Source organism: Lygodium microphyllum, chromosome 11 (assembly GCF_053477565.2).
Source record: "Lygodium microphyllum isolate KBCC chromosome 11, Lygodium_microphyllum_v1.1.10, whole genome shotgun sequence".
NCBI classification, from domain to species: domain Eukaryota; kingdom Viridiplantae; phylum Streptophyta; class Polypodiopsida; order Schizaeales; family Lygodiaceae; genus Lygodium; species Lygodium microphyllum.
In genome coordinates this window covers 28,017,520-28,028,737 of record NC_141145.1, presented here as the reverse complement: position 1 = coordinate 28,028,737, position 11,218 = coordinate 28,017,520, and positions in this window count along the sequence as shown.

Below are 11,218 nucleotides of genomic sequence, written 5' to 3'. Positions count from 1 at the left end.
TGCTTTGGCAGCAGCCAAAGGTTGGAGGTTGCAGCAAATGGATGTAAAGAATGCCTTCTTGCATGGTGATTTGCAGGAAGAAGTGTATATGGATCAGCCAGCAGGTTATGAAGATTTAGAGCATCCCACGTATGTGTGCAGGTTGAAGAAGGCACTCTATGGGCTCAAGCAAGCACCTAGAGCATGGTCTGACAAGATTAGAGAGTATCTTGTCAATATTGGCTTTTATGTTTCTGATGCTGATCACTCACTTTATGTGAGAAAGGGAGATGCAGGTTTGGTCATCATAGTCATCCATGTGGATGACTTGATTATTACAGGTGATAGTGATAGTGGGATTACTGAAGTCAAGGGCTGTTTGAAGATGAAGTTTGAGATGAAGGATTTAGGTGAACTAAGGTACTTCCTTGGCATTGAGGTGATCAGATGTGATGATGGTATATGGCTGTTCCAAAGACAGTATGGCTTGGATATGTTGTCCAAGTATGGTATGACTGCATGCAAACCACTTTCAGTCCCGTTGGAGCAGAATGTAAAGCTGAGTGCTGATGTTGGGGATGAGATAGAAGATCCTACTATGTTCAGGAGGATAGTGGGGAGTTTGATCTACATGACCATTACAAGGCCAGACTTGAGCTACGCTGTTGGTCTTGTGAGTCAGTTTATGCAAGTACCTAGAAAGCCACATTTGGATGCAGTCAGACGCATATTGAGATATGTGAAGTCCACATTACATTATGGACTTTTCTATGAGGCAGGTACAGATGCACAGGTGTTTGGATACACAGATGCAGATTGGGCTGGTAGTATGTCTGATAGAAGATCTACCAGCGGATACATGTTCTCTCTTGGTAGTGTAGCAGTTGCATGGAGCAGCAAAAAGCAATCTACAGTTGCTTTGTCGAGTACAGAGGCTGAGTATAGAGATGCTGCTGTTGCAGCATGTGAGGTAGTATGGCTGCAAAAGCTATTGGCTGATTTGGATGTCCAGGTGGAAGGTCCAGTTGTCATTTATTGTGACAACATGAGCAGTATACAGTTGGCTAGGAACCCTGTGTTCCATGCCAGGACAAAACATATTGAGGTACACTACCACTTCGTGAGAGAGAAGGTACTAGCAGGTGAGATTGACTTGGTGTATGTCAGCACACAGGATCAGATAGCTGACATCTTCACGAAGGCATTGGGTACAGAGAAGCTTCAAAAGTTTCGAAGCTTACTTGGAGTTGCAGAGATGCAGTTGAGCTTGAGGGGGAGTGTTGAGATGACAAGCTCAACACATGCGGACATTGATGATGGACCGCCTGGTTAGATGGGTACACACGTCTATACTTAGCACATCGATGGTCATTATGCACCTCACATGGCCACTGACTCATTACTTATTATATTTAGGTTGTTACACCTATTTACAGCTGGCATAGTTATAGCGCCAGTCGACTAGTGTAGTCGGTTATGCATTGTTTGACTTAGTAGGCCACTTTCCTTTTATGTTGTATCTTATCTATACTTTGTGTACATTGTAAAGAGTGTGGAAGAAGAAGAAGAAACCAGCAAGAAAACGTTTTGGCCTCCATCTCTCTTCTTGTCTCTTGAGTGAGCTTCTCCTTGTGCATTCTGTGTGTGTTCGGCGCAGCATCTTGAGCAACCCCCTCCACCACGCGATTCTTGACCCTCCACCCTTCTTAGAATGGCTGATGATAGTCTAAGACAACCAAAAGGTTGCGTTACTAGAGTCCATGTTACAGTTGCAAGTGTAGAATGCTTCTTGGACTTTAGGGTGATAAGATTTGCAGGGCGTCCTAGCTATCGAGTCTTGCTAGGTAGGCCTTGGATCTTACCAACAGACTGTCAAGTTGATATACCTGCCTGTTGAGTGGTTTTGGGTAGAGGTGCTAATCGAGTAATAGTAGATGCCTACCCTGAGTCTCCTCAGAGTGAGAGAGCTCCTTTATCCTCTGCTGAATTAGAAATAGTAGACGATCCATCTGGTGGTGAGACATCATCTAGTGATGAATCTAAAGAGGGGTCCACTACAAAGGATATTTATCATATAACTCTAAATGAGCCGATAGAGCCGCAAGATAGGATAAGAGACGCGGATGTGATTGAGTTAGACCTTGGCATGCCGAATGATTCGTAGCCAATTAAATTAGGTTCCATGCTCAGTTCAGCAGAAAATCAGGACTATGTGTCCTTGATTCAAGAATTCTGCGATATCTTTGCTTGGAGTTATGATGAGCTGAGAGGTATTCCTCCCAGCTTGGTTGTTCATACTATTCCTGTAAAAGAAGGCAGTCGTCCTGTGCGTCAGAAGGTAAGGCATATGCCTTTTGAATTGAGGGACGGGCTGTTTGAGGAGTTACAGAAGTTATGGAAAGCTGGGTTAATCTTCCCTATACAACACACAGAATGGTGTTCACCAGTTGTTATCAGGAAGAAGAAAAACAACTAGATCCTACTGTGTAGATTTTAAAGAGCTGAATAAGTAGACGGTTAAGGATTACTACCCGTTGCCATTTATTGACCAAATTTTGAATCAATTAGCGAGTAGGAAAATATATTCGTTTATGGATTGCTTTGCGGGATACAACCAGATGGCAAATGCAAAAGCGGACAAGTTGAAAACAACTTTCATTACTGTCTTTGGGACTTTTGCATACGATGTGATGGCCTTTGGTTTGTGCAATGCACCTGGATCGTGGCAATGAATAGTAGACAAGACCTTTGGTGACATCTCCCCATATGAGTTGAAAGTATTTATTGATGACCTGGGGGCAGCCATTGTAAGGGAAAGGATGTTGATTATTTTGAGAAAGTGCTTTGAGCATTGCATACAATTTTGTATCACTCTTAACCCACAGAAGTGTGTCTTTGGAGTGCCTTATGGGCTATTGCTAGGCCATGTGGTCAGTTCAGTAGGAATAGCAACTGACCCTGAAAAGATCAAGGTTATAGTCGCTATGAGTCCACCACGCACTCCGAAAGAGGTACATAGCTTTCTGTCAATAGGGTACTATCGGAGGTTTATAAATGCCTTGGCGGAAAGGACCTTGCCATTAACGAATTTATTATCCTTTAGTTGTCTATTTGAATGGAGTGACCCTTATAAGGTAGCTTTCAAGGATGTGAAATAGGAGCTAGTAAGAGCACAAGTTTTAAAAGCACCTAAAAGAGGCGAGGTATTTTACATATTTTCAGCAGACACCATGCATAGTATTAGCAGTTGTTTAGCCCAAATCTGGGAGGAAAAGTGGTATTATCCGATAGCTTTTACTAGTCGGAAATTGGGCATATCAGAAATTAACTACACCTACATGGAGAAGTCGTGTCTTGCGATGGTCTTTGCCACTAAAAAATTCATGCACTACATCCTCTATGAGAAGATAGTTTTCTATACGAAGGCGGAAGGGCTTAGATTGCTTATGAACAAGCTACAACCGCCTGATTGTTTGGCAAAGTGGTTAATCACTTTGCAGGAGTTTGATTATGAGATTAAGAGTAAGCCATCAAGGTTGCAGGGGATTGTGGAATGCCTTGTGGATTTCGAGGAGCCGAAAGAGACCTTGGCTAAAGGAAGTGATATTGAAAAAATGTTTAAAATTGATACAGCTTCTATTCCATCTTGGTATACTGCTATCACGCATTATCTATCGACAGGAGAGACTGGAGCTGGTCTATCAAAATCTGAAAAGAGGAAAATCAGACAATAGGCTTTGAAGTTTTCCTTGATCGCAGGAACACTATATCAGCAAGGTGTTGATGATATCTACCGCCGATGTGTGATGCCTGACGAGGTTCCTTTCATCTTGGAAGAGTGTCATGACTCTGCATGTGGAGGGCACTTCACTGGACGGTTCACGGTGCAGAAAGCTTTAAGAGCTAGATATTGGTGGCCGTCCATCTTCCAAGATCCTTTTGAGTACATTAAGAGATGTGATACCTGTCAAAGACATGACAGTAGGGAGAATAGGAAATGCCCACTTACGCCTATCATGGCTATTCTTCCATTTGAGAAGTGGGGCATTGATTTTGTGGGTCCTATCACCCTGTTGTCTACTACCCAGAAGAGGTACATTATAGTAGCAACTGATTATTTTACAAAAATGGTCAAAAGCGTGGGCGACGAGGCAGGACAATGCAAAAGAGATTGCAAGTTTTCTTTTAGAGCATATTATTTGCCATTTCGGTCCACTGAAGGAACTAGTGTCGGACCATGGAACCCACTTTTTGAATAAAGTGATTAAAAGCCTGACTGAAGCTTGGCAAATCAAGCATAATAAAACGACCCCCTATAATCCGCAAGCAAATGGGCAAGTCGAAAGTACTAATAAGCAGCTTGTGGGTATCTTGTCTAAAATAGTATCGGAGAAGAAAGGAGACTCGGACAGGAAGTTGTATGTGGCAGTATGGGCATACAATACAACGTTCAAGCGAGCTACCGGCCATACTCCATTTAAGTTAGTTTATGGGGAAGAGTGTGTGTTACCCCTTGAAATCGAGTTGCCAACCATACGGTTTGCAATTAACCACTCATTGGGAGATGAGGATTCACTCTTTGAACGTTTCACGAGCATAGCCCACCTGGATGAACTGAAGTTGCAGAGCTTATTATACCAGGAGGTAGCTAAACGTCGGATGAAGCAGGTGCATGACCTTAAAGCAAAGAAGTATGCCTTTAAAAAGGGGCAATTAGTTCTATACTATGATGCACATAGGGAGTTGTTTCCAGGGAAGCTGGAACCTAGATGGGATGGTCCCTACAAGATTGTCACGATAGGGAAAAATAGGTCTACGGCTCTACTAGCTGATCTGCAGGGAGTAGAGTTTAAAAATATGGTTAATCTTAATAAGATTAAAACTTATTATTTCTGATTATGCTAACACAAAAAAATGCATTGCAGGTCCATGCTGGGGTTGATTTGAGACCTGCAAAAGAGCTTAAATCTGGTTGATGGGGCGGTTAATTCCTTATTTGGAGCACCCATATCTGGAGCAGAGATACCATCAGGAGAAACTTATCTGGTGGAGCAAAGGATACAAAGTGATTGAGCAAGAAGACGGAACCTTTGTGTGGGAGATCAAAATCTTCTGCCATCACTGCTTATGACTGTTGACAAGTATCCTTGTTGAGTTTAATGAAGAAGGTGGGATGGAGCTGTTAGTTCACCCTCTAAACATGCTAAATTTTGACTATCACAATTACGAATAGAGGAGTTCGTGATGGTAGGCTGTGTAAACCCATTGTGGACGTACACATTATATTTTGACGGAGTGTCCAAGGGCCCTAATAAAAAAGGGAGTGTTGGGTGGTAATCCGTGATCCCCGACGTAGAGTTACGATGAAGTTAGCTGCTTATCTCGGGGTAGGATTCACTAACAATATGGCAGAGTATAAAGCCTTGATTATGGGACTGCATATTGCCAAACAAGGTGGTATTCGGCGGTTGTTAGTAAAAGGGGATTCCCAGTTGATCCTGAATCAGCTAGATGGGACATACACAGTGCAGAATCCCATCCTTTGTATGTATCATCGAACTACGATAACCCTACTTGAGGAGTTTGAGAGAGTGTATTTTCAGCTGATTCCACGTTACTGGAATCAGTTTGCGGATTCACTGGCAAATCTTGCTTATGAAGAAGACATTTTCTTCAACTGTGGTTTTAGTCTGGACATCGTTATTAATAATGAGACAGGACCTGGTTACTTGTGGGCAATGTTATTAGAGCATGCAATATATGGCAGACGATGGTTGATATGGGTGATGCAAAGAGTAGCCGAGACCCATCTTCTGTTGTTATCATGGACCCATAGACTGATTAGACAACACGTTATGTGTACGCCTCTTGCTATATATACAGGAGGGATGGGTCATAACCTTATGCATTTAGTTTAGGGCTGTTAGCCCTGGTTTTTCCTCGGAAAGGAGCATATCATTGTATATCTATACTATTTCGGGGAGGGATGTGTAGGTGTTATTCTGTTTGATCTCGTTAGGCTAAGATGGGCTTGTTTTGTGAGGTTTTACTGTTTTATTTCATTAGGCCAAGAGGGCTAGTTGTCTGTTTAGTACAGGTGCGGTTAATGGTTTCTTGTTTTAGTCTTGGGCTAGACAGGTTTGAAGAAGAGCTTGGAAGGAGCCTCTTTGTTGTGTGGGAGCTTCTCGTGGCCCTATCCAGGTGATATTTCTCCTTTATGAGTCCCATGTTTTTTTGCTATATGTGTCTGTGTACTTGTAGGGGATTTTCTTTTCTTATTGCGACAGCCCTAGTCAAAAAGTGAATGAAGAATCTCATTTGGAACATCAAAAGAGAAGGAAACTGCAAAAGGTCAGTCGATGGATTCATCCAAAACAATATTCAATTTCAAAGACAGACTTGCCTATCAGCCTCTCTTAACACCAAGACTCATTCCCAACTCAAGGGCCTTCCAGTTCCATAAATCCCTCCAACACACCTCCCAACATGGCTTGTATACAAACTCAAAAAGCCACCTGGCTACCCCAACAACATCATCCAACTCAACACCCAACAAGTGCCATGGGACTGGCACTCAACTAGGAGGGGGTAATGTTAACCCTCAAACAAACAAGTGAAAAATCCAATAAATCTAAAGCTGAAGACAAGGCCAAGGCAAAAGTCGAATGGAAGATGAAGGCACGTCAAGAAAAAGTGCAAGTCAATACCTTTGTAAAAGAGTGCAAGGAGCACCATGATTTATTTTAAGAGCGCCACGTGCAAATTTTGTAAAGGTAGATGGGTGGTTGACAGATGATTTTTGATGCCGAGAAGTTCTTAAAAATAGCCAAAAATTACGAATATCAAGGAAAAAATAGACTTCGTCGAAGGCGGCATGGCAATCAATACGATTTTAAGTGGCAATGCCCGGAAAGTGCTTAAAAGAGCCACTGGACGGTGGTCAAAGAATTTTCATAATTTTTTGGCATGATAGACAAGACCCTGGGAGATGCCCAGTAGTGGAAGACTTCAAGATGGATGCCCAGGATTTTTCAGACCACGATTCGGGTACCGAACGTGGAAGAGGGAGTGCCTGGAAGGCCAAAGGCCAAAATGCCAAGTGGGAAAGGACTTTAGGAGAGTCCAAAGGGTGTGACCCTTTGGCGCTCCCTAAAGCTTGAGAGGGAAAGAAACTCACTCAGGCATCAAGGTAACACTTGTAGAGATGGATAGTGCATGGAATATGTGAGAGGTAGCCATTAGTACTCGTTTGAAACTCTTGAACAATAAGTGGTCCATGGGACTTGGTGGTTGAGCTAGAGCTCGCACCTACAATATGCAACACAAATTAGATGCGTGCACAAAAAGAGAGAGCACCTTTAATTGCGCATGCACAATTTTTTCACTCACATTTGGGAAACTTCTACCACAATTTCAAGGGGTTTTGTGTCAAACCACTAACCATTGGGGTTCAAAGGAAATATATAAGATAGATGGAAGAAACAAGAGAATCCAAAATACACTATGTATTATTCTTTAATGAACTCTATATACTATAACCACTCTTCTAGGATTACAAACTCTATGTTTAAGATGATAGCTTAGATGAAACTCTATCAAGATGATTGCTCAAACACTCTATGCAATCGAAAACTCTTTGCTACCAAAGTGCTATTTGTCTTTCTAAAGATTATGTTCAACATAGCAAGTCTAAACATTTTGCAGTGTATTACCATTATGTTTGAAGAAAGGCACGATCATGATTGAACATTGTCCAAGTGATCAAATGACTGCATATATATTCACCAAAGGACTCAATGAAGCACGCTTCACTCTGCGCTGCACTCAAAAGTTGGAGTTGTCTCAACTTCAATATTTAGGAATTAATATACTATGACGTTGTAGTGAAATTGTACATAATCCTTGTGGGCACCATACCCTTCTTCACACATGCAAATATACGTCAAACCTCTTGGTCATCTTTGTACATATATATTCTGTTTCACTTCACATGCACGGATTCACTACACATGCACACAATAATCCTTCTTGATCATGTTTGTGCATTTGTATATAGGAGCTTGGGTTTTTCCCTTATACTCCCCAAGGTTTTTTTTTTCATTTGTAGCTAGAGACCTTTGTATGTGTGGGGATGTTGGAGCTATATATAGTTCACCCTATCTAGACTAGGACACACACACACACACACACACACACACCCACAAAGATTGTGATCAATATGAAATAGTCTTTGGGAGTGTACATGATGTGTCTCTTCTCTCTCTCTCTCTCTCTCTCTCTCTCTCTCTCTTGTCTCTACATATCTCCTCTCTCTACATCTCAACATGTTATAGCTATATTGTGAGGTGTTCGCCAGGCTCATTCCAAGGCATACCTTTTTGTAGTCCATCAGTGTTGAGAATCAAGCTCATGATCAATATCACCGACATGACCAACCTTATCTAGAGAGTTGTCGTCTTAGCTGTCTCTTTACATGTGTGGTGTAATAATTGAGTCTGTCAGACTCAACCACAGTTAGTGGTATGGTTTGTTACTGACCTAGTGTGTTTATCAGTTATGTGTGATTAGAACTTAATAAGCATTATGGAAGAATGAGAAGAAGAGAACAAGAGAGTTCACTACTCGCTGTTACAACTCCATGTCTTTGTCTCTCTCTCTCCCTTTGAATCTTGAACATAGTATCAGAGCCTAACGCATGAAGCCTGAAGGGTTGGCAGTGGCCATTTGACATCAAGACATTAGATATAAAGAAAATGTCATCAAAGGAGACTATGCCTATAGCCCGTTTTTTTGCAAAAGTTATATCTTGCTACAAAAATGGATTTTGGAGAAATAGTCGCTATTCCTAACCATTTTGATGTGGTCTACAACTTTACAGAATTATTTTTTTTCAAATTGCTCATAGATTTTGAGATATTTAGCACAGACATGTGTAGACTGGTTGTTTAGTGCAGTAAACAATAGGTGGTTTCAGGGCACTAGTGGCTTTCATCCTAACAATGTATATGCCCTTATTCTCATGCATTTGAGCATGGTTCTGGAGTGTTAAATGCTCAATTTTGGACCTTATTTGAAGGTGGGAACAGTGAGCTGGTTGCTGTCCTAAATTTGGAAACAATATACCTACAGGGTTGAAGTATCTGTGATGCTTATTTGCTCCTAATAAATGCTTGGATTATACCACTTGAGTGGTAGATGCTTTTTGGGATACAGTGCATGTGTTGAAAGCCCAAAGGTTGGACTGATTTGTTATTGGTTATACCAAGGTATTGATTGGTTATTGTCTACAGGAAAGATACATATCATCTTCACTTGATATACATGCAATATATTCTAACCAGTTAGACATGTATCAACTCTGCATAGAGTGGACTGGCTGTAAACAACCTATGGTTTGAGTATTTGGTACTGCTACTTGCATATAATACAAACATTGTTGCTTGTTTGGTCACATATTGAATCCGCAATGTACTGGGACATGTCTATGGTGGTTTAAGTATATTTTTGAGCTGAGAATACCTTGATTATTGCAAAGTTTATGTTGCTAGTCAAAACAAGCTGCTTGTCTGTCACATAAACTGTGGAAAAGTCTAGTAAATGTCAGCATCAGTTCTATGCATCTATTGATGCTTCTATGGACATAGTTTATGGCTGGGATATTTTGCCACTACCATAGAATGTTTTGAACTAATTTAAGCTTGGTTTATGCTCAGTTGATTGTGTTTTTCATTGCTAGAATACAGTTTAGAGCAACAAGCAAGTTGTTAGGAATATTGTTCCTGAACTACAAGAAAACTTTTCTTGAACTTCATGAAAACTAGTCATGAACTGCAGGAAGTCTGTTCCTGAACTGCAAGAAAATTGGTCATGAACTACAGGAAAATTGGTCCTGAACTGTAAGAAATCTGTTCCTAAACTGTAGGAAAATTATTTCTGAACTACAAGAAACTGTTCCTAAACTCTAGGATGACTGTTTCTGAACTATAGGAAGTCTGTTCTTGAACTGTAGGAAAATTGGGGCCTGAACTGCAGGGAGTTAAGCACTTACAGTTTACATATAGCATTGAATATCTTAGTTGCAAATAGGGAAAATACTCAAGGCAGTGACAATATCACTCAAATTGTGGGAGAGAACCTTGATAACAAAAACTTTTCTCTATGGAAGTTCATGATGCAAAATTTTTTGATTGGCAGAGGCTATTGGGATTTATGTACGGGGGATGAAGCTGAACCTGAATTACCTAAATGGAATCCTACACAAGAATAGTGGAGAGCTCACCGACACTGGTTGAAAAGAGCTAGTATATTATTGCATTGGTTTTCTTTATGCATTTTTTATGTGATGGCTATGCAGATTACCAATTGCTATTCCCTAAAGGATGTTTGGGATGCACTCATAAAGAATTATGGTAATGTCACTCATGCAAGAAAGATACAGCGGAAACAGTAGTTCAACAACATGTCTAGGAATGGCAAGAGCATTCAAGCATACAAAATGGAAATAAAGACAATAGCTAACCAGCTGGCTACTATTGGATCTCGTGTTTTAGAGGATGATATGATTGCAGTAACATTGAATGGGTTAGGCAAGGAGTATAAGGCATTTGATACGTCTATTTCTATGAGAATAGAATGTGCTGATTGGGATGAGTTACTTGCATTGCTAATACATAAAGAAGTAAAGCTTGGCTTAAATACAGGTTCAAGCACATCTTAAGGCGACAGGGTCTTTTACTCTAGTAAGCAAACTAGAGGTGGTAGAGTGGACAACAGCAACAAAATGATTGGCATAGCTCAAATACGCAAAGACAACAAGGATCTGGAGCCTTTAGAGGTAGGGGAGATCACCTAGAGGCAAAGATGGTTCTTGGCAGTCATATGAGCAGTCTAATAGGGAGATAAAGACTGTCATTATTGTAGAAGATATGGGCATATTGCGAAGGATTTCCATAAAAAGCAAGTTGATATGAAGGCCAAAGGTAGGCAACATGGACAGTATGCATCTTCTAGTGGTACTCAGGATGACCAGGGAGATAGACTATTTACTATGCAGCATGTGTCTAAGAATATGCCTAAGCATGGCAAAGATGAGAGGTGATACATAGAATCAAGAGCATCCAATCATATGGCTCCTCATGGTGAATGGTTTGATGAGTTAGTAGCAGGGTCTCATGGATTTGTATGTACTCGTGATGATACACAATGTGATATTCAACATATAGGTGTGGTTCCGTTGCTC